The sequence below is a fragment of the Eutrigla gurnardus genome (assembly GCF_963514095.1).
Source record: "Eutrigla gurnardus genome assembly, chromosome: 2".
In the NCBI taxonomy this organism is placed as follows: Eukaryota; Metazoa; Chordata; class Actinopteri; order Perciformes; family Triglidae; genus Eutrigla; species Eutrigla gurnardus.
Genome location: NC_139916.1, coordinates 32736071 through 32763652, shown reverse-complemented (window position 1 = coordinate 32763652; position 27582 = coordinate 32736071). Strand labels below are relative to the sequence as shown.

The 27582-nt window shown below is 43.5% G+C and overlaps 1 protein-coding gene across 3 annotated transcripts in view; it reads left to right on the top strand.

Moving 5' to 3' along the window:
• The window catches only part of cadpsa (Ca2+-dependent activator protein for secretion a), a gene marked incomplete at its 5' end in the record, with an annotated part of 352388 nt that overhangs the window by 858 nt on the left and 323948 nt on the right, over positions 1–27582 (top strand). The gene's annotated exons all lie outside the window — the stretch shown is intronic.

Here is a 27582-nt window from a genome sequence, read left to right as displayed (position 1 = left end):
ACAGGAGGAAGTGCTGCTGTTCCCCCGTTCACTAAATCACATCCATCCATGTTCCTTCACCACACACCAGCCACGGCTTTAAAATACCATGAAGCGTAACATTTATAGTCACAGCTGTGACTGTTGTAGCTCTGTTTGTGACATAGACATATAAGAAGTGGACCAACACTTCCGTTTTTCAAGTCTCTAGTTCGGCAGTTTGGCCGTCACCATCTTGGATTTTGTCCATCACCATCTTGGAATTTTTGCAACCAGTGAAGGAAGTACCAATGCCATTATCGGCAATGTGGTTGTTTTCCTTCCTGTCCACTAGAGGGTGTTCCAAAAACATTACCAATAAATATGATGAGTTCCCAACAGGCGACAGCTTTCCAGATGAGTAATAATTAAGCTTAGGCACAAAATGAATGACCTCAAACTGTCAACTTAAACACAAAGTAAAATAACCACATTGCCGTTCTCCTGGGGACACTGTCCCCGTTGCAATGGCTACGCCCTCCTCGTCTCACCGTCAGCTCTACTTTCACTTTCTCACGTACATCCTGCTGTTGGTCTTGTTCCTAATGAATAAGCCGATGGAGACGCGGGTCGAGCTAGCTAGCAGTATTCAGAAGCATGAATGCATCTTTGTTATGACTGCATCGCTTCTCGAGGTCCATCGATATCTTTGTTGTCATTTCACCAAGTGCTGCCGAGCAGTTATCTCCCTGGGTGTTATCTCCACGGTGTCGCTCTCGGCTGTTTCTGATATTGAGATAGTGATTCAGAAAACAGATCTGCCAACGTTAGACACATTTGAATATTAATTTCAGCATTCCATGAGTATTTGTTTACTATTCAAATTATATTTGATTCCCAAAATTCATTCCAACAGCCCTAGAATCTATTACCACTCACTATTCATTGTCATTTACCACATCAACGTGTTGTTACCACAACTGAAGGTAAAAATTATTTCTTTACTTTTCTTATAATAATCAACAGAAGGTTGAAAATGCTGCAGAAACACTGTTAAAGATCCTGAACGTCAAGTAGCAGCTGCTAAAAACACACACTTAGTAACAGACAGTTACTTTTGATTTGTGTTTATTTTGTCTGTTTTCAACCAAACCACCACCTTTTCTTCAATCTGACCAAGTCTTCCTGTTGCCGATGACAACTTGACAACATGAGAACACTGCAACTGTTCCGTTAGATCTCCTTCGGTCAACAGACAGGCTGATTCTGCTGCTGCACCAGATCCTGTGAGCACAAAGGCATCGTTGGTTGATCACACTCACTACTCCAGTGTTTAGAAGAATAGAAGACTTTCTGTCGTCTCCGTGGGCTTTCCTGTCTGCCTCATGGAGGCGTCCTGTCAACACTTGTTGCTCAGAATGATATGAGTTGCAGTCACACCATTGGCTGGTGGAACACATTGGCACCAAAGCCACTCCCCATGTGAGTCATGTAACATTGACGCGGCGATGACAAGTTTACATGCTCACTCTATTCACTATTCCAACTGGGACAATATACCTTATTTGATATACCACGTAAACGTGGATATTCTTTTTTTTTAACTCAGATTTTATTGATTTTTGAAATAAACAATAAAGAACACAGAACAGCGTCAGTGGGATACATGTTCTTAGTAATAACACTCAAATTTCTCTGACATCAAAGTTTTCGGTGGTGACTACATTGTGAATGGTATTCTGTCCATTTTTTCGCATTTCTTATGGAATTTTGCTTGCTGGAGCCTCAATATATACGCAAGTCTTTCCATGTTAAGTATCTCCTCGACTGCGTCCAGCCTAGGGCTGCACGATATATCGTTTGAGCATCGTCATCGCAATGTACGTATGAGCGATAGTCACATGGCAGAGCCTGCGATGTAGGAGACGAATGAACTCATCTAATTTCAACGGTAGCTGACTGACATACACTGCATGTACACTCTGCGTGTGCTGTGCAGCGATCCACCAATCACATTCGTTCTTTACTCAGTTGGCAAGCTGACTACCCTGCCAGCCGCCAATCAAATTTAGAGAGGAGGAAACCACGCCCCTGCACATGGAGTGAGTCGCTGGCGCTGCCGGTAACAACAACGTTTGCAAAATGAGCAACGAACAAGAGAAAACCGAAAATGAAGACTTGTTGCCAAAAAGAAAAGCAACGTCAGTTATCTGGACTTATTTCGGTTACAAGAGGGATGATGTCGACCAAACACGCGTTCTGCGTCGGTAGCGAGCGGTAACACAACAAACTTGTTTGACCATTTACGTCGACACCACACAGCTCAGTATGACGAATGCAAAGCCAGATCTGAATGTCATCCAAAACAAAAAACATTTGTAAATCACTAAGGTAGCTAGCAATATGCTAATATTTTTTATATAGTTTTGTTGAAATCGTGTTTACATTTACATTTTGTAGACGCTTTTGTCCAAAGCGACTTACAATAAGTACATTTGTCAAAAGAAAGGAACAAAGAAACCATATCATTGCCAATAAAGTAAGAGCTAAAAAATATAACAAGTGTTAGATCCTCGTCTGAGTAAAGTAGTAGCTGTTCAGCAAACAAACCTTAAGAACAACAGTGCTATGATCAAAGTCCTATGTGCTAGGTAAGGTTTTTTTTTTGGGGGGGGGGGGGGGGGGGGGTGTTAGTGGGTCCTGCTATGCAGAGTTGAGGTGAAGTGTCTGAACAGGTGAGTCTTGAGCCTTTTTTCGGAAGATGGCATGTGACTCTGCTGTCCTGACATTGGTCGGGAGTTCGTTCCACCACCACTGAGGCGCCAGAACAGAGAAGAGTCTGGACTTTGCTGAGGGACATTTGTTTGATTTCTGCGATGGTGGTACTAGCCGGCCAGCTGAAATAGAGAAGCAGGATCGGGCCACAGCAGTGATGTTGGGGGTGCAGGATAGTTGGTCATCGAGGATTACACCCAGGTTCCTCGCAGTTGTGGAAGGCAATACTGTGATGCCCGCGACAGTGACCGACAGGTCCATGCGAGGGCAGTCTTTCCCTGGGATGAAGAGGAGTTTGGTTTTATTCAGGTTAAGCTTGAGGTGATGTGCAGTTGTCCAGACAGAGATGTCAGCCAGTCATCTGTGTAACAATGATAGGAGAATCCATGCGATGTAATAACAGAACCTAGTGATCTGGTGTAGAGTGAGAACAGAAGCGGTCCTAATACTGAGCCTTGAGGGACACCCGTGTCCAGAGAACAGGGTTTGGACATAGAGCCATTCCATGTGACCTGAAAGGTGCGATTTGTCAGGTATGATGTAAACCAGGTGAGAGCAGAGTCAGTTATGCCAAGTTCAGCCAGGGTGGAGAGGAGGATATGGTGGTTGACTGTGTCGAATGCAGCAGATAGGTCGAGGAGAACTAGAACAGAGGAGTGGGATGAGGCTCTGGCATCTCGCAGGGACTCGGTCACTGTGAGGAGGGCCATCTCAGTGGAGTGAGCAGTCCTGAATCCTGATTGATTAGGGTCAAGGAGGTTGTTCTGCGAGAGATAGGATGACAGTTGGTTGTAAGCGGCACGTTCCAATTAAAGTGCAGTTGGCAAGTCTGGTAGATGGAGTTGACTCAGTCAAATTTGGAACGTTTCCAACATCAGGCCCCTCCTCCTCTACCACCGAGCTCCTCTGCTCCCTCCCATCGAGTGCTCGTCAGTGTGCGCGCACCAGATTCCGTGTCTTCTCTCATCGATAAACGGCATGGAGTACACGCTACACAGAGGTAGCCTGGCTAACTTACTTGTAACATGTGTGAGGGGGGAGGTGGGATCTGTGGCGTGTGCACGAACTGTGAACTGCGAGTAGACAGGATGATACGGGTGCAGTGGATATTTGCAAAACAAACAACAGGCTCTACCTGCATGTAGAGGCGCGTTTTCTTTCTAAAACCGGGTGATTTATGTTGTTCTATCGGAGCATAGTGTCCAGTGTTTCCCCTACCATTGTACAGGCCTGGCGGGCCGCCAGGCCAAGGAGACCTGCCGCCAGGCCAAAAAAAAAATCAATACGCCAAAAATAAGCCACCTATCAATTCATTCATAAATCAATAATCATTTACATTAGGAGCGCCTCCGCGCAGCACAGTAGACTTGCTCCGCAAGACGCGCGGCCGCAACAATCCTCGCCGCGCGCTCCCGCTACGTTCTTCTTCGTGTCCTTTACGCGCTTGATGTTGTTCTGATGCCGTTCCGCCTCGTTAAACCACCACGATGTCGCTTTCTACTTTGAAAACACGGAACGTTGACACTGTATTTTGATAAGCTGTTGCACTCTTCAGACTCGTGGTGTGAGCGGAACCGGACCGGTGCATTTATAAGAAAAATGCCGCTGTGTCTCCGTCCAAAATCCGCTTTCCTCGCGCTGCCTGCTCGCACAGATCCGCTCGTGCGCACATTCGCTGATGCAGGTCGAGTGTTGTCGAGAAATATATGCAGAGACGGCGCTCCTTAAAAACAACATCAAGCCATAGGCAGCCTAATAAAATAAGGATTGTTTTTGATAAGCTGTGGAACTCTGAGTTAACCTATTTCTACCTGAATTTCTATGAACTATTAGGCTGTTGAGTAAACCTATAACTTATATTTTACTTGATAAAATAAGACAATATATGCACTCATATGTCGTTATAATGTTTTATAACGTATAAAAGTATCTGTAGCTATTAATGTGATGCTCATCATTTTCCAGACATATTTTTCCGGCCCCTAATTTTGGATCATTTCCATCAACCGGCACCTTAATAAGTCACTCTCTCCTTTAATCCTTGAAAACCTTGAATACACTCAGGTTGAACAAAAATGTTGAATGCAAATATAATAATTGCAGAATTGCAGACTGCTTGCTGTGCCACCTGACTTAATCCAACTGCACCAATACACCCTCCCACGCGTCTTGTCTGTTTAGGGTTTTTTCGGTGGGTACCACCGGGCCTGAAAAAAATTCTAGGGGAAACACTGGTGTCGGCTTCAGTGACATGATCAAACAAATGTTGCCGACTGCGACTTACGTTTGTGGTGTTAAAAGAATGCGTCTTGGCTCCTCCTCGCATCACCAACGCTGAACAATCATTGCAAATACAAACTTTGCTAACCGTTTCCGACACCTTAAAAAACGTTCACACTGCCAACATTCTCCCTCGCTCTGCTGCAAGTTAAAGTAGGTGACGTGTCACGTCGCGCTGCACACGCAATCAAGGAAGCAGCAGTCTTTATTTATCGGTTTAATATATCGGCATGTTATCCGATATCCGATAATACATTTTAACGTCAATATCGGCCGATACCGATACCTTGCCGATAATATCATGCATCCCAAATAACTACTATCCATTGCCCCTGGTTTCAATTTAGAATCACATGTCAGGGGAGAGTAGGCTCTGATCAAGCCAACTTTTAGGAATGTCTTCCATACCATACATTTTGTGATGTGTACGTTGTATTGTAATTGTTGTGGGCAGGTGCAATAGATATATGTTTAGTCTCAGAGTGTTATTTGTTGTCATTGTGTAATTGTTTGCTTAATGTTCCCCTGTGTGTTCATAATGGTGCTGGCCGCCTTCTATATGTCTACCCCCTGTTTCTTGTATGTGGGAGGTCTGGTGTCTAGTGAGAGACACATGTGTACCGGTAACTGGACTGGTAAAATGGTAAATGGCCTCATTTATATAGCGCTTTTATCCAAAGCGCTTTACAGCAATGACTGACGTTGACCCATTCACGCACACATTCAAACACCGACGGCGGAGTCAACCACGCAGGGCAACAGCCAGCTTGTCAGGAGCAATTAGGGTCAATGTCACACATATGCTTTTGAATATCTTGATTTAGAGTCCCATAATTCATTTTGTTAAGTTTCTACTAATAATTACACCTAGGTATTTTATTGTTTTTGCTTCCCATTTGAATTTATGTTTGTTGTATGACTGGGTATAGTTTATGGGTAGTACCTGTGTTTTTGTCACATTGAGTTTATAACCTGACAAGTCCATCCATCCATCCATCCATTCTCTTCCGCTTCATCCGGGGCCGGGTCGCGGGGGCAGCTGTCTGAGCAGGGACACCCAGACTTCCCTCTCCCGGACACTTCCTCCAGCTCCTCCGGGAGGATCCCAAGGTGTTTCAAGGCCAGCCAGGCGACGTAGTCACTCCAGTGTGTCCTGGGTTTTCCTTGGGGTCTCCTCCCAGTGGGGCATACCTGGAACACCTCCTGAGGGAGGCATCCAGGGGGCCACCTCTCGATGTGGAGGAGCAGCAGCTCTACTCCGAGCTCCTCCCGCGTGACGGAGCTCCTCACCCTATCTCTAAGGGAGCACCCGCCACCCTGTGAAGGAAGCTCATTTCGGCTGCTTGTATCCGGGATCTTATTCTTTCGGTCACGACCCAGAGTTCATGACCATAAGTGAGGGTAGGAACGTAGATTGACCGGTAAATCGAGAGCTTCGCCTTTCGACTCAGCTCTCTCTTCATCACAACAGACGGATACAACAACCGCATTACTGTGGCCGCCGCACTGATCCGCCTGTCAATCTCACGCTCCATCCTTCCCTCACTCGTGAACAAAACCCCAAGATACTTGAACTCCTCTACTTGAGACAGGAACTCTCCCCCAACCCAGAGGGAGCAAGCCTCCTTTTTCCGGTCGAGAACCATGGCCTCAGACTTGGAGGTGCTGATCCTCATCCCAGCTGCTTCGCACTCGGCTGCAAACCGCCCCAGGACATGCTGGAGGTCCTCGCTCGAAGGAGCCAACAAGACCACATCGTCCACAAAAAGCAGGGATGAAATCCAGTGGCTCCCAAATCAGATCCCCTCCGGCCCAGTCCATAAAAATAATGAACAGAACCGGGGAAGGGAAGCCCTGCCAGAGTCCAACATGCACCAGGAACAGGTCTGACTTACTGTCGGCAATGCGAACCAGGCTCCTGCTCCGGTCATACAGGGACCGTACAGCCCCTAGCAGAGGGCCCCCGACCCCATACTCCCGAACTACCTCCCACAGAATGCCACGAGGGACACGGTCGAATGCCTTCTCCAGGTCCACAAAACACATGTGGACTGGTTGGGCAAACTCCCATGAACCCTCGAGCACCCTGCAGAGGGTATGGAGCTGGTTCAGTGTTCCATGGCCAGGACAAAAAACGCATTGTTCCTCCTGAATCTGAGGTTCGACTATCGGCCGAATTCTCCTCTCCAGTACCCTGGAATAGACTTTACCAGGGAGGCTGAGGAGTGTGTTCCCCCGATAGTTGGAACGGGCGAACCTGACAAGTAATAAAATGAATCCAGGCTTTCAATAAGTCTTGGGAGACAAACACCCGGTTGTTTTAGACTGATCATAACATCATCTGCAAAAAGCCCGATTTTATGTTCTGTGCCCTTCACCTCTATTCCTGCTATACCTTCATCTTCTCTTATTGCTTGGGCCAAGGGCTCGATGAAAATAGAAAAAAGAGTTGGTGATAAGCAACAGCCCTGTCTGGTAGATCTTTCCAGTTCGAGGATTCTGGGAATCTTACCTTTTTTTAAGGTTTCATTGAATGCTGCTAATAACATTGGACTCAATTCCTTTTTAAACATTTTGTACCATTCAGCCGGGAAGCCGTCACTCACCGGGGCTTTATTTGTTTTCAACTTTATTAATGGCTTCTTCCAATTCCTTTGCTGTGATATATGAATTTATATATTGGTTTTGTTTCTCTCCTATTGTTGGTAGATCGAATTAACTTAAAAAGTGTCTTATTCTGTTGGATATTCTTAATGAGTTCTTATTCTGAACGGATCATTTTCAGATAAAGATGTGGGTGATATGTTGATACTATTCAGGTTTAAGCAGCATTTCTTGGACATGTATACAGTATTCAGTATTTCTGTTACACGTCACTATGTGACACCTGTCCTGTTTCCTGTTTGCGTCCAGCTGTGTGTGTTGGACACAAAGCAAGCAGCCAACAGTTAGTGAAGCTGGAGTATGCATGGAGACGAGAACAGAAGGAGAACAGAGATAAAGTCATCTAACGCTAGGTCAATGGGATTAGGGCCTCATCCACCAAGACATTTGTTCTTAAACCCCATTAAAGTGATAGTTCGGAATTTTGGACATAAGACCTATTTTCCAACTCAGCCAGTGTGTTTGAGACGTCTGGAGACGTTTTCAAGACATTTCATTCAGTTCTTCTTGTTGCCGAGTTCACTTGTGCTATGGCTAGCGCAAGTCAATGGTTCTAGTTAACATGGCATTAAAAACAGTCTTGCCCACTCCACAGTGCACCCGAGGCAAATAAATTAAACCCTAGACTGTCGATGTACATATCTCTGTTGATATAGATATAATATTTGAAACAAAACTAACCTTGCATCGCATGAATCATCCATTTTTTGAGGGACTAGTTTCTCAGCAGCAGCGGAATTTTACTTTGCTCCGTCGGATTCAAAACTCAGACGCGCTGCTCGGAATCCAGCCGGTAAATACACACCTGAACACCGCTGATTTGTCGGCCGTTAAGCCCCCACGGCTGTCTGAAAAGCCCTCGGAGCTCACTCAAACACCGGGCAGCACACGGCCCCGCGAACCCACAATTACGCACCGCGAACCCGAACCTCTGCTCCATCTGGAGAACCGTAAACCCTCGGAGGCGTTGCGGGGAATCCCTCCGGTAAATACACACCTGAACACCGCTGAATTGTTATGCCCCCAAGGCTGTCTGAAAAGCGCTTGGACCTCACACAAACACCGAGCAGCACACGGTCACGCGAATCCACACGGACGCTCCGTCGGGATCAAAACTCTAAGACGCGCCGCCCGAACTACTGCCCGTAAATAGGCAATCGAACCGGGCCGAATTGTCGGGCCTCATGCCCTTAGACCTGGGTGAAAAGCGATTGGACCTCACGCAAACACCGGGCAGCCCACGTCCCAGCCAACCCACAATTACGCACTGCAAACCCGAACCTCTGCTCCGTCCGGAGAACCGTAAACCCTCGGACGCGTTGCTGGGGGATTCCCTCCTGGCACCAGTCTCTTTTTGTTTGGTCCCGGTTCTCAGCTCCAGCGGGGGCTATCTCGGTCTCCACAGATGCTCGTTCACGTTCTGCCCTCTTGCGCAATTCTTCCTCTGTATATCCAGGCTCGTACAGGTATGGTTGGGTTTGGGTGGAAAAAAACTCCTCATCAGAGTCTTCAAAAGTTTCTGCCATTTCTGTGAGATTGAAGAAACTAGCACTGCAGGCTACTTTGCGTCTGTAGCAATGACAGCAGGTAAACAAACTATTATAGAACCGGTAACTTGTAAGTGCTAGGTGATATCAGTCCGCCGCTGCCATAGCCTACTAGGAAGTATGACATGCTGCTGCTGCTTTTGAGACATAAATCCTTAAAAATGCAAGGTTGGTTTTATTTCAAACATTGTATCAACACAGATATGTACATTGATAGTCTGCCGTTACCATTGATTTGCCTGTGGAGTCAAACTCCTGTGGAGTTTGCACTGTGGAGTCGGTATGAGTGTTTTTAATGCCATGCTAACTAGAACGATTGACTTGCGCTAGCCATAGCACAAGCGAACTTGGCAACTAGAAGAACTGAATGAAATTTCTTGAAAACGTCTCCAGACGTCTCGAACACACCGGCTGAGTTGGAAAATAGGTCTTATGTCCAAAATTCCGAACTATCACTTTAATGCACTTACGTTTTCTTGTGTCGGTAAGAACAAATCCTACGAACATTTAAAAACATACTACAAAAGCGCACATTTGAGTGCTGACATATTTGTGCCAATAATTGGTTACTGTGTGTTATTGTGCCCATTGCTCATACACATCTTTGAATCGTTCATGATAAAGTCCAGCAACACTGGGCTCTATTCCCATCATGACTTTTGTTATTAGAAGATGGAGGATCTGTCCTTGTCCCCTGCTTGATGACATCACTCACCAACCTTCAGACTCACCCGGAGGTGTTGTTCTATCCGCGGTACGCATACTCGCTCCAGAGCGCACAATCGGCATCTTGAAAAGACGCTGGATGAGTTTGGAAACCAGAGAAGGTCCCTATTAGGGCTGAAATGATTATTCAAGTTATTCAAGTAACTTGATTCCAGAAAATGCTCGAGGCAAAAACTCTGCCTCTAGCACGGACCGTTTTTTGAGGAAGCCAGGGCTCCAGAGTGACCATTTTGGGTGCACATGCAACCAAAATTCAGTCAAGTGCAGCTAAATATGTTCCTGGTCGCACTGGTGCTCCTAACGTGTGTAGTGTCATGTTATTTCCCCCCCCACAGCATACAGAGATTAATCACCACGGTCTGAGCCAATCAGAGGCTGAGTTGGGGCGGGCCTTCTTCTCTGATTGGCTCTGACCTCGGTCTTTTCTTCACTGAATGTTTGTGAGGAAAAGTAAGTGTAGTGACTTGAGCGTCAAAAATGAAGACAACTGCACCACAGGAGTATGCCCATGTCGTGTACAAAGTCAAATTTATTATTTTAAATTTAGTAAAATTTTAAGAACAACACAGGTAAAATATTTTTTCTGATAGCCATACTTTCACATAACCATGAATGGAATTCATCTATAAAATAACTGGGTCAAATTCATTGAACAACCCATCAAAACAACACAGTGAAACATCCTTTGCTCCTTTAAAATAATTCATTATGAATTGATTCGTTATTTCCTGAACTGTGCTTTGATAGCCATACTTTCACATAACCATAAATTGAATTCATCTACAAAATAACTGAGTAAAACTAGAAAATGCGTTTCCTGCGGAAAATGCGTGGAAATGCTTTGATGCTGAAGCAACACTGAAAAAAAAGCTGAATATTTGAAGAAAATATTAAAAAAGCAGAATATTTGAAGAGAATATTAAAAAAAGCTGAATATGTGCAAAAGTATGAAAAAGCTGAATATTTGAAGAGAATATTCAAAAAGCTGAATATGTAAAAAGTTTGAAAATCTTAATAGCTGAAGAGAATATTCAAAACGCTGAATATGTGAAAAGTATGAAAAAGCTGAATATGTGAAAAGTATGAAAAAGCTGAATAGCTGAAGAGACTATTCAAAAAGCTGAATATGCAAAAAGTTTGAAAAGCTGAATAGCTAAAGAGAATATTAAAAAAGCTGAATATGTGCAAAAGTATGAAAAAGCTGAATAGCTGAAGAGAATATTAAAAAAGCTGAATATGCAAAAAGTTTGAAAAAACTGAGCAAAATTATGAAAAATAAATACTTGAAAATAATATTAAGAAAGCTTAATATCTGCAAACGTATGAAATAAGCTGAATAGCTGAAGAGACTATTCAAAAAGCTGAATATGCAAAAAGTTTGAAAAGCTGAATAGCTAAAGAGAATATTCAAAAAGCTGAATATGTGAAAAGTATGAAAAAGCTGAAGAGAATATTCAAAAAGCTGAATATGTGAAAAGTATGAAAAGGCTGAGCAAAATTATGAAAAATAAATACTTGAAAATAATATTAAGAAAGCTTAATATCTGCAAACGTATGAAATAAGCTAAATAGCTGAACAAATATGAAAAACCTGAATCTTTGAGAAGAATATGAAAGGCAAAAAAATGTTGAAGACAAGTTGAAATGTCCTTAAAGAGCTGAACATTTTAATATTTGAATGTTCTGTTTGTTTGTAGTATTAGTAGGGTACTAATAGAAGTAGTAGGAGTAGTATCAGTAGTAGTAGTAGTAGCAGTAGTACTAGTAGTATTAGTAGAAGTAGTAGTAGTAGAAGTAGAAGTACTAGTAGTAGTAGTACTAGTACTACTACAAGTAGTGGAGGTAGTATCAGTAGTAAACTAATAGTAGTACTAGTACAAGTACAAGCAGTGGACATGGTATCAGTAGTAGGTTAGTAGCAAAGGAGTAGTAGTACAAGTACAAGTAGTGGATGTAGTATCAGTAGTAGAAGAAGTAGTAGTAGTACTAGTACTACTACAAGTAGTGGAGGTAGTATCAGTAGTAGGCTAGTAGTAGAAGTATTAGAAGTAGTATCAGTAGTAGGCTAGTAGTAGAAATAGTAGTAGTGGAGGTAGTACCAGTAGTAGGCTAGTAGTAGCAGTAGTAGTATAAGTACAAGTAGTGGACGTAGTATCAGTAGTAGGCTAGTAGTAGAAGTAGTAGTAGTACTAGTACAAGTACGAGTAGTGAACGTAGTATCACTAGTAGGCTAGTAGTAGAAGCAGTTGTAGTACTAGTACAAGTACAAGTAGTGGAGGTAGAATCAGTAGTAGGCTAGTAGTAGAAGTAGTAGTAGTAGTAGTAGTCAGACAGACAGAAGTGAGACAGAGAGAGACAGAGAGAAAGAGAGTGAGTGAGAGATAGAGACAGAGAGTGAGACAGAGAGAGAGATAGACAGACTTGTGTCTACATTTTAAAGTTTAAATGGAGTTTCTAGGTGAAAGTATGCCTGAGCAGAAGATGTTTGAAAAACTACAACTCCCACTGACTGCTCCTGTCCACTGCTCCTGTCCGCCAATCAGAGCACACCTGCTGTCACTTCTCAAGATCAAAGCCACAGAGGGCCGTCACCATAGCGACGGCCCTCTGCGTGTGCGTGAGACTCTCTAAACTGTCTCTGAATTTTGGCTCCGAACAAAAGCTTCCCACGCTCACACCGAAACTGCTATCACCAAAATCTTTGCACCGTTAGCGCCACAAGACTTTGCTGAAGACACTGATCACTTTTATTTTTTCCCAGTGTCAGAAATATGGACGCTAGGGCGAGTTAGAAATGGTGTAGTTTCAGCTTTTCTTTGAAAATCCTTTTCTCGATTTGCATTGGACCCAATTAGGAGAAACGACATACGTGGCCGCGCCTAGAGGCTTCTAATTCAAATTCTGTAAATCTCACAGATTTTTTGAGCACATTGTGAGAGACAGGACAAGTTTGTCTACAAAATTGGAAAATATCACATGTGTAGAGTGAAAATTGTGGCCGGAAGGAGTTTGGAAAGAGAAAAAATCTCAAGCGTTTTGGGCTGCACTCTGAGCGATGATGTCACCCACTCTAGCACGCGCAATACACACCCATTATAAACTCTGATGAGGTCTGAAAAAAACATAAAACATAAACTGTGATTATAGGAAAACAGTAAAAGATATCAAAAAACTGAACAAGAATTGAATAGTTCAAAGTCTTGTAGGTTGTTTAAAGTTTAAATGGAGTCTCTAGCTTAAAATTTGTGGAAGGAGATACATTTCAAAGAGCTGAATAATATGAAAAGTATGAAAGGCTGAAAAAATGTTGAAGATATCCTGGAAAGAGCTGAACATTTTGATAGCTGAATGGTTTTTGTAGCTGAAAGTATGCAGCAGCTAGAGGCGACCAAAAAACGTATGGAAGAAGAATAATAAACAAAATGGCCGAACAGGATAACATAGGTTGGAATATGCTTGAAAGCATTTCCACCAATTCATTGAACAACCCATCAACACAACACAGTGAAACATCCTGTGGTTCTTTAAAATAATTAATTGTGAATTAATTTGTTATTTCATGAACTGTGCTGTACAACATAGTACACCATGCAATACAAGCAAATATAACAACACAAAAGCAATACAACAAAAGTACAACACAAGTTAAAAACATTCTGATAGCCATACTTTCACATAACCATAAATGGAATTAATCAAGAAAATAACTGGGTAAAATTAATTGAACAACCCATCAAGACAACACAGCAAAACATCCTGTGAATTAATTCATTATAAACTGTGCTGTACAACATACTACACTGTGAAATACAAGCAAAATAAAAAGCTGTAGTGTAGCAGAAACTCATTCCCTTTTCACACCTCATTGAAAAGCAGCCAGTTGTACTTGGCGAGTTGTGGGGCCCGCTGGTAGGGCTCTGGCTCAGAGATGACAGAAAAAAGTTGGTCCTTGCTGTACAAAATACAGTCTTGTTTCGCAGGCCACTTGAATATGTTTTTGTTGCTTACTTGCTGCAAGCAATTCACTGCAAAGTGCTCCTCATGTATTTGGGTGATTTGGCCCACAAATGGCTTATTCTCGTACCTCACTATGACAAATTTCCCCACAGTGTACTCTTCCCCCTGCTCCACTTCCTTTCCACTATTGTGACATTCAGGACTCTTGGGCTGGGCTTCAAAAGACTCAGAGGAGCCGCTTTCCACTGCTCGATTGTCTGGCCTCATCTTTTTAGGGGAGAAGCAGCTGCACATTTCTGGGAAGCGGCAAAAACAGCTGAGAGCCCTGTAGAAAATCTCTCCTGGCGAGAATGACAGGATCTGGTGCGTGGTAAGTATGCCTGGGACTTTTGGAACAGACGGTGGCAACATCTCATCAAACACTTGTATGACTGCCTCATTGATCCATTTGAATTGGATGTTGGGGACCTCTTTTTGGATCAGGAATTCATAAAGGTCCTTTGGGCTTTGTATGTCCTGCCCTCCATGGACATGGTTGTCAGCCATTCGCTTGACTCCACCCCCAACCCCATCCAGTGCGCCTTTTCCGTGGGCTCTCTCCGAGTAGTTCCACGTAACCCTCTTCAGCTCCCATGTGTATGGCACACTGCTTAACAACACTTGGCCTTGTTCCTGTACTGAGTTACTGGACCATCACTCAGTACATGCATAGTGTCAATCTTGTGGCCAGACTTTTTCATAATGTCCTGGGCCACTGGTTTCAGATGGGCCCACACAGCACGCTCACTGTGGCTGACTGAATCCGAGATAGTGGCCTAGGACTGTGACCCTGTGCATGTGTACGCCACAACAGTGTGGATAGAAGCCTGCTGCCTGAAATGAAATGACTGAATTTCTGTATTCAATTTACAGGCGTAATTTTCAGAAAAGTCCACATGCAGGACCATTTCATTCTCTTTCAGGTGTTCCTTCAGATGCCTGAACTTCTTGGCCTGATAAAGCCAGTTGAACTGGTGGATGGCAATACCTTCCAACTCTTTCTGGAACTCTTCAACCAGTTCTCCCACTGTACCATTCTCAGTCCTCTGCACCCAGTTTTTATGTTTTGGCTCCGACCACCACATTTTCCTTCGCCCAGTGTTCCCATCTCGATCCGATCATCTGGGTTGTGTGTGGCAAGCTGGACTTCATCAAAGCAGCACACAGTGCATGTGCGCTCCATGCATTTCAAGTTCTCAGTATTACAGGTAATGCTGGAAAGAAGATCTGATAGACTTTTTGATGGTAGGATACCACGCTGTGACAACGCATCAAAGTAGACGCAGGTTCTTGTGTTGGTAGCAGGCGCATGTATTGCGGCCATTTGATTTGGCTTCTGTTACATAAAATGGCCTGTAGCGTACAAACTGTCTGTAAGACAGTCGAAGGTGTGGTCCAGCAGTCTGGAGGTATTCCTTGTGCAAGTCAACCAACGATTTTGCAAGTACTTTCCTTCCAATGGTGTCTTTCTTCCCTGGAAGAAGCCTGCTGTTCCCATCCCTTAATAAGAAGGACTCCACTTGTTTCTTCTTTTCCTGGGCAGTGTTTCCTCGCTTTGTTTGTTTAGCTTGTGTTTTTTTGTCTGCATGTTTATCCATATTCGGTCTTTCCACGAGGCGTTGATTCTTTTGTCTAAACGTATTTACTCTTCTTTTTTCAGCCTCAAGTTTCTTCATTAATTTCTCATTTTGTTTTCGTAGTTACCGTAGTACTTTGGTCAGTGAGCGTAGCTTGCACGGAGACTGGTGAGTTCAATTGTTTGTAGCATTAGCATTAGCCTAGCCAACGCCATTCATTTTAATAGACACGGTTAGTGCTGGGTTGCTAAACATGCCTAGGTTCTCCAAAACTAAAGCTGAGTCCTGCAATGAATGAATTGTGTTAGCACATTGCTACAATTTAATTAATGTGTTTTTAAGACCTTGAATCATGGCATTTGTATTGATATTATGTGGTTTGATCATGGTTGCTAAATGATATTGTAAATGTCGTTTATGATTTGCAAATGATGTTTAATTTATTTCCCTACTGCTGAATCATGAATATTTGAAGACATTTTCCCTAGTGCTACTAGTGCTTTGGATTGAATTATGTGCACACTGGATTACTATTTATTGATGTATATTGTATGTATGAACTGTGGTCCTGTTCTCCAGGCCAGGTTCTGGAATGATGGCGAGCTAAGGAGCAGGCTTAGAGCCTACAGCTGGAAAAGACTGCGACCCCCCCTCCCCCCTGCCAGGCCGGTAGGGGGCTCCCTGTAGCCTACATCGAACTCTCACCCCCACTCTCACACACACACACACTTTGTCCCATACACTCCCTCACCTATACCTCCCCCTGGATTCAACTTTAACCCAGACGTGGGTTCTACATGAACTGTGGGTGGGCAGCCGGGTTGTGAACTGTTAGCAGTGAGCAGAACATTGGGGTCTTGTCTTGTCTGAATTTTTGTCTATATACAATGGAGTGAGTAGCTACTGATTAATTGGAGTTGGCCGTCCATAATAAGTGTACACACAATTTCCGCTGTACAATATTTGCACTCTTACTGTTGTTTGTCCCTCCCAGAGCGTAGCCTAGCCTTCTGATTGCGGGTCTATTGTGATGCTGTATTGCGATTACTAGTCCTGGCCTCGAGTTTATTTACTGTGGGGGCTACAGTTAGGAGAGGAGTAAGGAGCCAGAGAGGCAGGTTAGAAAGAAGGGAAGATGGAACGGTGGGGGGGGGGGGGAGTGGCTTGATAGAGAGGGAGTTTGGGTTTGGCATGGAGAAAAGCCAGAGGAGGTTGGGGGAGATGAAGGAGAAGGTGGAGGGAGGGACATTGGGGGGAGGTAGGTAAGGAAGGAGGGCGAGAGAGGTTGGGGGAAGGGGGAGTTGAAGATGGAGGGGGGAGAGAGGGACTTTTGGGGGAGAGGAAGGAGAAGATTTGACGGGCCATCCAAATGTGGCCATCCATTAACCTCCATTCATTTTTTAGACTTGGATTATATCTCTTTTGCATATTTAAACAAATTTTTCAATAAAACTTGTAATACAAAAAATGTTTGTTTACATGTTTGCTTTCACTATATTAAGGTCCATTATGATAGGAGTAAAGAAAAAAAAAGTGAAACTGACTTCATGTTGTACTATAGGACAGTGCGTTGCACCAGTGGACATTTTCAAAATCAATGCTAGTTTGCGGCCTAGCTATATGAGAAACATTCTTCATCCTGAGTAACAGTGTTAAGGTTTACATTATTTTCAATGATCAATGTAAATTGATAAAAATATTCATATCAATACTTTAATTGCATTGTACCAAAGGACTACCTTAAGACGACAAGTTCCAACACTGCACGGAAATAGTAATATTATGAAAATACTTGAGACAGAACTGACCTTGTGTGCTCCCCCTTCACCCTCTTTGTCTAACGAGCACCGCCGTACAACTGAACAGGTAAATGAAGGGAAAACCCCACCCAGGTGTTAATTACCAGAAATAATAGAAATCAAAAGAGTGTGTTTAGGATAAACAAACAACCACTCCTGGAACAATCCTGACCCACTACCGGGACCAGACCAATTCCATTCAGTTTAATTTTATTTATAGTGTCATATCACAACAGAAGTCATCTCAGGACACACATTGAGCAGGGCTAGAATATGCTCAAGATTTCCAGAGTCAATACAATTTCAAAGTCCCAACAACACCCAGGGGCAAGAGCTACAGCGACAGTGGCGAGAAAAAACTGCCTTAATAGGCTTTTAGGCAGAAATCTCGTGCAGCCCAGGCCCTTGGGTTCCAACTGCATTTGGTGTTGGTAGTATATTACTAGTAGCATTATCAGTAGTGGTGGTATAAACAGAAGAGATAGTATCAACAGTAATAGTCCATGGCAGCAAGCACAGCCACGCCGAGATGGATCCTTCTCAACCTTGTCGCTGTAGACCAAAAAGCAGGAGTAGATGGGCAGTCACACAGCAGGCAGGTGGAGCTACAATGTTTCCAACATCAGGCCAGTTAGCAGTCTGCATCGGTCAGGACCGCAGCGGACTCTGCTGGACCAGAAAGCATAGCCAGACTCCTAGGAATAACCCTGGGAGGAGTCCAGTTAGTAACAGTAGAGATGCCGATTTTAGCCATTTTATTTAATCAATAGTCAGCCGCCTTAAAAATACTGCCGTTAAGCACTAAGATCTAGCAGGACAAGTACAGAGGTTTAGCTCAGGAGGTAGAGCATTTGGCTGGCAACTGCAAGATTGCTGGTTCGATCCCCGGCTCCTCCTAGCGGAGTGCCTGGTGTCCCTGAGCACCTCACCCCAATTGCTCCTGACAAGCTGGCTGTCGCCCTGCGTGGTTGACTCCACCGTCGGTGTGTGAATGTGTGAGTGAATGGGTGAATGTCAGTCATTCCTGTAAAGCGCTTTGGAGAAAAGTGCTATATAAATGAGGCCATTTACAGAAACCAGTCCTTTGTCAGAAGCAATAAGAGGGTCATTTGACATTTTCACCAGAGCTGTCTCTGTACTATGATGTACTCTAAATCCTGACTGGAAGTCCTCAAGTAGACTGTTGTTATTTAGAAAGTCACACAGCTGATTGGCGACTACTTTCTCAAGGATCTTGGAGAGAAAAAGAAGATTATATATCATTCTGTAGTTTGCCTGGATCTAGAGTAGGCTTTTTAAGAAGAGGTTTAATTACAGCTACTTTAAATGACTGTGGCACATAGCCTGTTAATGATGACACATTGATCATATCTAGTAAGGACGCGCTAACTAAGGGTAAGACTTCTTTGAGTAGCCTAGTTGGTATCGGGTTGAAGGTTTAGAAGAATAGATCATTGATGTTAGTTGGTTAAGGTAGTTTGGAGAAAAGCAGTCTAAATATAGGTCTTAATGCCGTTTCTATTTCTTAAATTCCTGAGTTTGAGGGTAACGTAGTTCAGAATTAAAGCCCAAGTTATGCTTCCGCGTCGACACAACGCAAGGGGGCTTGCGGTCCCCTTACGTCCTTGCGGACCCCCCTTACGTCCAACGCAAGGGCCTGACGTGCACCTCCCAAAAATCCTAGACACGCGCGTCGAGGCAACGCAACACCAACGCAACACCAACGCAGCGGCATTGGCTGTGATTGGTCCGCTAACTACATCCGCTGGAGACCGCTATCCAGTTTCCACTCATAAACACCGCCATTTAAACTTTTAAAAGGCTACTTTTATTGTTTGCACCTCGTTTTATTGTTTGCACCTTGTCGCTTTTGCACAAAGAAATAAAAACACCAAGTTCTGAAAAATAGTGGATGTTTAAAGCCGGAAAGTAAACAAATAGGCTATAACGAGGCTAACTACGATATACGTCAAGAGTCTCGGTCGGTCAGTCTTTACAAAAAACATAGCGCACTTTACCGGTGTGGCATTGAATTGCATTTCGACACGTAAACCCAACGCAGAACCATCACGGTTTCCCAGCAACTGCGTGGCCGTTGCGTGATCACTACGCGGAAGCATAATCAGGCCTTAAGGAAATTTGAGAGTAATTTTGTCTCTGACAGCTAAAATGTTATCATTAAGTCTTAGGATCTAAAGGAATACATAGCTCAGGAGAGCTGACTCTTTGTCAGCCTGGCTGCAGTACTGAAAATATTCTAGGGTTGTTGTTATTTTCCTCTATTAAAGGTTAAAGAGTAGTAGGCTGCTCTGGCATAACAGAGAGCCTTCTTATACGTTTTGAGACTGTCTTGCCAGACTAGGCGGGATTCTTCCAGTTTGGTGGAGCGCCAAATGATTTCAAGATTATGCAATTTTTGTTTTAATTTACGAGTTTGGGAGTTATACCAGGGAGCTAACTTCCTATGTTTTAGAGTTGTCTGTATTAGTGGAGCAACAGAGTCGAGAGTCGTTCTCAGTAAGCTTCCAGAGTCATCTATAAGAGAATCGATCTGGAAGGGACTAAAATTAACATAGAAGTCCTCTGTTTCATTAAGACATGGCTTTGAACTCAAGATTGGTGGAATCACTTCCTTAAACTACAGCTCTATCCGATAGACACCGAGATTAGCAACGTTTTAGTCTAGGAGTAATAATTCAAAAGTTATCAAGTAATTTGAGGAAATTATATTAAGTGTTCAATTCCAACGCAATAAGATAAGACAAGGCTGAGAGTGTGGCTATGACAGTGAGTTGGTTTATGTACACTCTGACAGGAGCCAATAGAATCTATTAATGAAGTAAATGCTACACTGAGGATGTCATTTACAACGTCCACATGGACATTAAAATCCCCCACAATAATAACTTTATCTGATTTAAGGACTAAACTTGATAGAAACTCAGAGAATTCAGATAAGAATTCCGAATATGGACCAGGAGCACAAAACAGTATAATACACTATAAGAAACAGAATTGGCTGCATTGTTTTCCAGTTGGGGTGAAAGGCTGAGAATCAGGCTCTCAAATAAGTTATAATTTAGTTTCCGTTTTGGATTGATTGATAGGCTTGAATCAAAAATGGCTGCAACTCCTCCTCTACATCTGCTGCCTCGAGATATATGAGTATTAATATGGCTGGAAGGACTAGCTTCGTTTAAGCAAACAGTCTTCATCACACAGCCAGGTTTCAAGGCAAGGCAACTTTATTTGTATAGCACATTTCATACACAAGGCAGACTTTAAGTGCTTCACATCATGACAAGTCATACAACAAAGTGAAAAATAAATAAATAGAAGAATTAAAAGAAAATAAAGGCAAAATTAAAATGCATTACAGAAAGACAAGGAGAATAAAAACATATTTGCAATAATTAAAAACAGTGCTGACATTAAAAGATTTAGCAGAAAGCTATGGTGAACATAAAAGTTTTCAGTCTAGTTTTAAAAGTGGTAAGAGTTGGGGCAAGTCTTACATCTTCAGGAAGTTTATTCCAGCTATTTGTTGCATAGTGACTAAATGATGCTCTCCCGTGATTGTTGTTTACTCTGGGAATCACTAACAGATTGGTCTCAGAAGATCTTAGTGGTCTAGAAGGCTTATGTAGTGGGAGCATATCAGTGATATACTTCGGTCCTAGACCATGTAGTGATTTATATGTGAGCAGGAGGATTTTGAAATCAATCCTCTGACATACAGGGAGCCAATGTAAGGATTTAAGAATTGGTGTAATGTGCTCACATTTTTTGGTCTTTGTAAGAACTCTAGCAGCAGCGTTCTGAACAAGCTGTAGCTGCCTGACAGTTTTTTTCGGAAGACCTGCAAGGAGACCATTACAGTAGTCTAGCCTACTAGTAATAAAGGCATACAAGTTTTTCTAAGTCTTGAGCTGACATGAGCCCTCTAAGTCTTGCTACATTTTTGAGGTGATAGTAGGCTGATTTTGTTCCTGATTTAATGTGACTGTCGAAATGTAAATCAGAATCCATAATAACCCCAAGATTTCTGGCTTTGTTTGAGGTTTTCAGGGACAGAGAGTGAAGGTGTTGAATTACTTTAAACCTTTCTTTTTTAGCACTAAAAACAATTATCTCAGTTTTGTCCTCATTTAGTTGTAGGAAGTTTTGGCACATCCAGTCTTTGACTTGCTGAATGCACTGGCACAGAAGATCTATGGGGCGATAGTCGTTTGGTGATAGTGCTACATAGATTTGGGTGTCATCGGCATAGCAATGGTGGTCAATGTTATTATTTTGCATGATTTGTCCTAGTGGGAGCATGTAGATGTTGAATAAAGTCGGCCCCAAGATTGAACCTTGGGGGACTCCACACGTTACATTGGTAGGTTCTGATACAAAGTCGCCAATGGAAACAAAATAGTTCCTATCTTGTAGAAATGACTTGAACCAGCTTAAGACTGTGCCTGAGAGCCCCACCCAGTTTTCCAACCTGTCCAAAAGTATTGAGTGGTCGACAGTGTCAAATGCAGCACTGAGGTCTAATTGCATTAATATTGAAGTTTTGCCAGAGTCTGTGTTAAGACTAGGGTTGGGCATCGTTTGGATTTTACCGATTCCGATCCCGATTCCGATCCTCTGTTTCGATTCCTGTTCTAAACGATTCTCGATTCCGATTCTTTGAGGTGCAGGTCAACAGGTCCAGTGTTGCCACAGTTACTTTGAAAAGTAGTACTCTTGACTTCACTTAACTTAAATAATTGTTTGCATATTGTAATGGCAGTAACATCATGAATGAACATTTTATGAATACTGAACCGGCATTAGAGCAGCAAGGATTGGTTTTATGAAACAAATGAGCACAGTCCTAAAGTATGAGCGGCGTGATGATGAAGGGAGGGGGCGGGGCCAGCAAGCAGCAAGACATTTCTCCACTAAACACTCAAGAGAGACTCCGCTCGCATTTCAGCACAGACTGAGTTAGCAGGAGCTCCGTGAAATCGAGAACTCGTCTTGTTTATTAACACACTGCGCCTTTTCACCGTCACCGGACGGGACCTGCTCTTTTAATGTGGTTGTGCCATGCTGTGACTCTAAATGTTTTTTCAAGTTTGATGTTGTATTCTTGAAAGTAGACAACACTTTGTTGTTAACACAGAGTGTACAACGAACCTTTATGTTGCCATCTTTTGCTGAGATGAAGTCAAAATAATGATTGTATTTCCAGCTGGAAAATGCGTACCTCTCCCCCTCCATTGTTTACGTTTCTGCCGGTATAGCGACTACACGCGACCGTCCGTGAAGGTGTCGGCTAACATACGTCACCCCCGAGACGTTACTGATCGTTCTATCGCGGAGTCTCCGCACGCCGGGCGGAGTAATACAAACAAACTAGTGCGAGCGGAGTAAAACAAACAAACTAGTGCGGACATTTAAGAACCGAAAAAAAAGGATCGCAATTCCAACAGCTTCTTAACGGTTCCGGAACCGGAGGTTAGGAACCGGTTCCTATTTGGAACCGGATCTCGATGCCCAACCCTAGTTAAGACGGATGTCATTTACAACTTTAATAAGGGCCGTCTCGGTGCTATGAAAAGGTCGAAATCCTGACTGGAAGTTATTGTGGCAGCCAGTTGAAGCCAGGAAGTGATTTAGTTGTTGGAGGACAACTTCTTCAATTATTTTACTTATGAAGGGTAGACCCTCCTGTCAAAGGCTGCGCCCCCCCTTTTTCCCCCCCTCCCCTTGAAATATTTATGGATTAAAAACTATAACAAATATAGAACAAATTAAGACACTGAGACATTAACAATCAATCATCTGAAGAAATCGTGTTTATAACGTTCATATGGTGATTGGGTTTTTTTTTTTGCGTACGGCACCAAGTGCTGAGGGCGCACCAAAAATATGAAAAATCATCATAGTCATAATAATTATAATGCCGATATTATATCACTATAGAAATTGTAGGCACATTTTAGGCATGCCTATCACAAAACAGGGTCAGGGCACACAGCAGTAGACATAATGGTGGTTGAGAACCCGGTGCCTGCACGAGCCGCCGGGCCGTTCATCATCATCATTACCGTCTTCATCATCTGCGCTCCACAGCTGCACCGGATTCCCCGTCCAACACCAGAACGGCGGGACACTGGGACCTCGCGTGCCGCTCAGACCAGCCGCAGCCCCAACTCCGGCCCCAACAGGCTGCCGAGGCGCGAGACCAGGCACAAGCTGCTGTATTTTTTTTTTTTACGATTTTTTCAGGCATAGACGCATTTTATTAGCAGTGGATAGATATGAAAAACGAGAGAGAGAGAGAGAGAGAGAGGTGTGACATGCAGCAAAAGACCTTCGGAAGGAATTTGAACCGGGGTCGGCGGCGTATGCGTACGTGTAACATACATGGCATGCGCTCTAACGACCCTGCCACCTGCGCGCCCCTAAGCCACTGTTTTTCAGGTAGGGGGGAGGCATCATAAAGCAATTCTGCTTAGGGCACCAAAATGGCTAGCAGCGGCGCTGGACAGAAGACAGCAGCAGCAGCAGCGCCAGACGGCCAAACTTTTCCCAGGATGAAACTGATGTTTTGGTCCGAGAGGTCCAAGTTTCAGCTGTGTAATTCAGTCAGGCTGAGTTTTTGTTACGCGTGCTGATCTGATGGACAATTTATATAGATATAAATTTACGTGTTGATTCAATTAGTTGCATTAAATAGTGTTTGTTGTGATAATTTATTGCATTTAAATGTGCCCGGAACTGTGGAAACCTGCCTGTGAGGTCTTGGTGACGTGTGTGCACTGCGCGGCGGTGAGCCAAACAGCCACTCCGCAAATTACTATTTCAAATTCGCTAATGATTTATGAGTTCCCAATCATCTAAACCTGTCCCATTTGTTTGTCATTAATAATTGCTCCTAAACTGAACTCATTGTTTTCCTCATTCAGGTACAAATTATGATCCTAACACTAGAAGCTTCCATTCATTGTTAGATCATTGACAAAAGAGGATGGAAGTGTGGATGGATGGAAGGACCAGGGCCCTCATTTATAAAACTGTGCGTAGGATCCTTACTAAAAGTGTACGTACGCCAAAAAGCCAAAAAAAAATCAGATTTATAAAACTGTGCGCACGCAAGTTGTACGCAATGTTCCCTTTATAAATCACAGGATCACCTACAAGTGTGCATACCTGAGTCCCGCCCTGTACACGCCCTCATTTTACTATATTAATGAGCCGGCATGCAATCGTTTCCGTGTGGTGAATCACGGCGACAGGTCAGAAAAATAGCGAAGAAACTTAACTTTTCAGAAACGGAGAAGAGACACTTGTTGGGGAGGTGGAGGCCCGGACAATAATTTAATTTAGTGGTCACAGTAGCGGGATCACAAATAAAAAGACGCAGTGCGAATGGCAACACATTGCTGCTGCAGTCAACGGCGTCAGTGGGACGGAGCGGACGGTGATCTGAAGGTAAATTACATCTTTCCGCTCCTAACATGGATTTAATGTATTTGAGTATTTGAGGAGGTTTGATGACCGGTGACGGGCCCTCGGCACAGCGTCCGGGTCCGGCGCAAAGCAGCAGCGCACCCCGGACGCATGGCACATCAAGCGGTCGGGTGCTCACTGATGCCGTCCTGCAACTTCAGCGAGACACAATCACCGCCATCAACAACGTTGCAGATGAGCTACGGCAAACGCGCACTGCGATTAATAAAATAATACGTTTACAATGAACATTGATTGTCTTCCTTATATTACAAACGCATTACATCCTCACGGATTCTTGCGCCCTGTTGATACCCCTCCAGTCGGGCAGGGGGCCGAGGCTCATCATGCTGGGGTCTCTACCACCTTTGCCGGGGGGAGTCTGCCTCCTGAAGTTCGGTAAAGTTGCGCTCTCCACGCTCCACGACTGAGTGTGCACGAGCGTGCCACTCATTATAGCGCATTTCCTCTGCGCTCTGGTGGTTTAAAAACGAGGATAAGTGTAACAATTATACGATGGCTTAATGGCTGTATGTATGTGCGTTGATGATATATGCACATAAATAAGGAGAATATTTAGTTATTCCCGCTGTGTTCTGCAGTGATCTAATGGAAGGTATTTATTGTATCCTGTATTACTGTCATGATCTGTGTTTTGTCATGTTCTGTTTCATTAGTTTTGATTTCCTGTTTTATTTTGCCCTCAGTGTCATTTCCTGTCTCGTACTTCCTGGTCCTCGTTGTTTCCACTGTCTTGACTCCCCCACCCTCTCGTGTTGATTACCATGCCTGCCCTGATGTGTTTCACCTGTCCCTCGTCAGCTCCCTGCCTCCCTGTGTATATAGTCTGTGTGTTTCCCCTGTCTCTTGTTGGTTCATTGTCAATGTCGTTTGTCGCTGTCGCTGTCATGCACCCCGTCATGTCCCTGGATTTGTCTCTGTACCTGCGTCCTGCCTTCCGTGTCCCTTTGTGTTCTGGTTTTGTTTCGTAAGTGTTTCTTTGACTGGTGTTTTTGCCCCTGAGGTCTTTCTGGTTTGATACTTTGTTTTTGTGGTCTTCCTGGGTTGATACTTTGTTCCTGTCTTAGTTATTGTTTTTGTATTTAGTTTATTATTGAAATAAATCTCTTTTTTCTGCATTTGGGTCCTCACCTCCTGTTTTCAAGTCCACGTCTTGTCCAGAACCTGACAATTACATGCATTTGGGCCATCTCCTCCTCCTGCGGTGACGGCGCTGATTCAATATTTCAAAATTATTTTGATTTAAGATACAAGTCAGATTTTAAAAGAAGGTGGTAATATGAAAAAAAGTTCATCATAACGCAGATCTAACGTATGATATGGAGTGTAATTAAATGTGTTCGAGTCATCAAAAATATATATAGTTCTTCTCACGTTTACTGCTGATTCCCCTCCAGTCTCCAGAATGTGCGTACCGGTACGCATGCCTCAGAGTTTGCTTACAGGTACGTACACTTTCCCGTCAAGTTTGGTTTTTATAGATCACAACATTTGCGTGGAAAGTGGCGTACGCACGTTTCCAACCCCGTTTTGTGCGTACACAAGCTTTATAAATGAGGGCCCAGACCATTTTTGTCATTATGTCAAACAGCTGCTGAATGCAGAGAACAATGAAAAGGCTCTGCAATGCAAGCCATTTAAAAACCACGTCAGCATCACAGCTCAGAAACAATGTTGGGATCAGACTGTAGAGGTAGTCAGAGAATGAAAGTCGCATTTGACTTTCTGTGTTTAGATCCCACGTTGGAGCTCATACGCCTTCAGACACATTTGCCAGTCAGCTGGGCAGTGGGTGGTACTGTACCGGGCTTGACCCGCTGCGGGCTGGGAAGACAGAAAGTCATGGCTTTTCCTTCTTTCATATCCAAAACTGCAGTTTTAGTGCTTAAAACTTTTCTTGCCGTCGCGTTGCGTTGAAGGCAGAAATAATGTCAGTATTGAGTTAAACACCACACAGTTATTAGCAAACATTTGCCATTGCTAAAAATAGAAACATTGACGTATAGAAATATTCTGTTAGAAGGAAAAGTCCTGCAGTGAAATTTAAACTGAAGGCAAAATATTCATATTCAGGAAAAACATGGCGTTAATTATTTCTTATAATTCTGGATTTACTTGGCATATCAACACAATTTTAAAATTGATATATAGTTTGTTGTCCGCACTTTCAAGACAAGTTGAAACAGAGACCAGCCAAGGCTGTCATGTGAAAAAGACGCGGGGGCGGGTCCCTGGACTCCACAGGGTTAATGTCCGGCTGCTTCCAGTTTACGTAAGTGGCGTTGGTGGAGATAGCCGCAAACATCATGTTCAAGAGAGTCACATTACAGTATACGCCAACCTCAATAACAAGCACACTCTTTTTAATTCTGCAAAGGAACACATGATCCCTTGGCTGCATCCCATTGGCCAAAAGTTCTCTTGCTGGCTCTGACTGGACCTTCTATCCAGAAAGCAGTGAGGTAAACAAGCTTAACAAAGTATGAGATGCACTCAACGTTGGTTTATGATCCACAATTCAACGTAGAGAAGAAGATACTGGTCAGGGAACACCTCCCCAACACAATGGAAAATCAGGAAGACATACTGGGAGAAGTTGGACATCATTATGGAGACTGTTGAGTCGTATCAATATGAACCTGAAACTCAAACACAAGCCAAGGTGTAACTTTCAGCCAATCATTGACATCCTTTATACTTTGGTCCCGCCCACTAAGCTGTCAATCAAAGTATGTAAGTATGTACACCTTG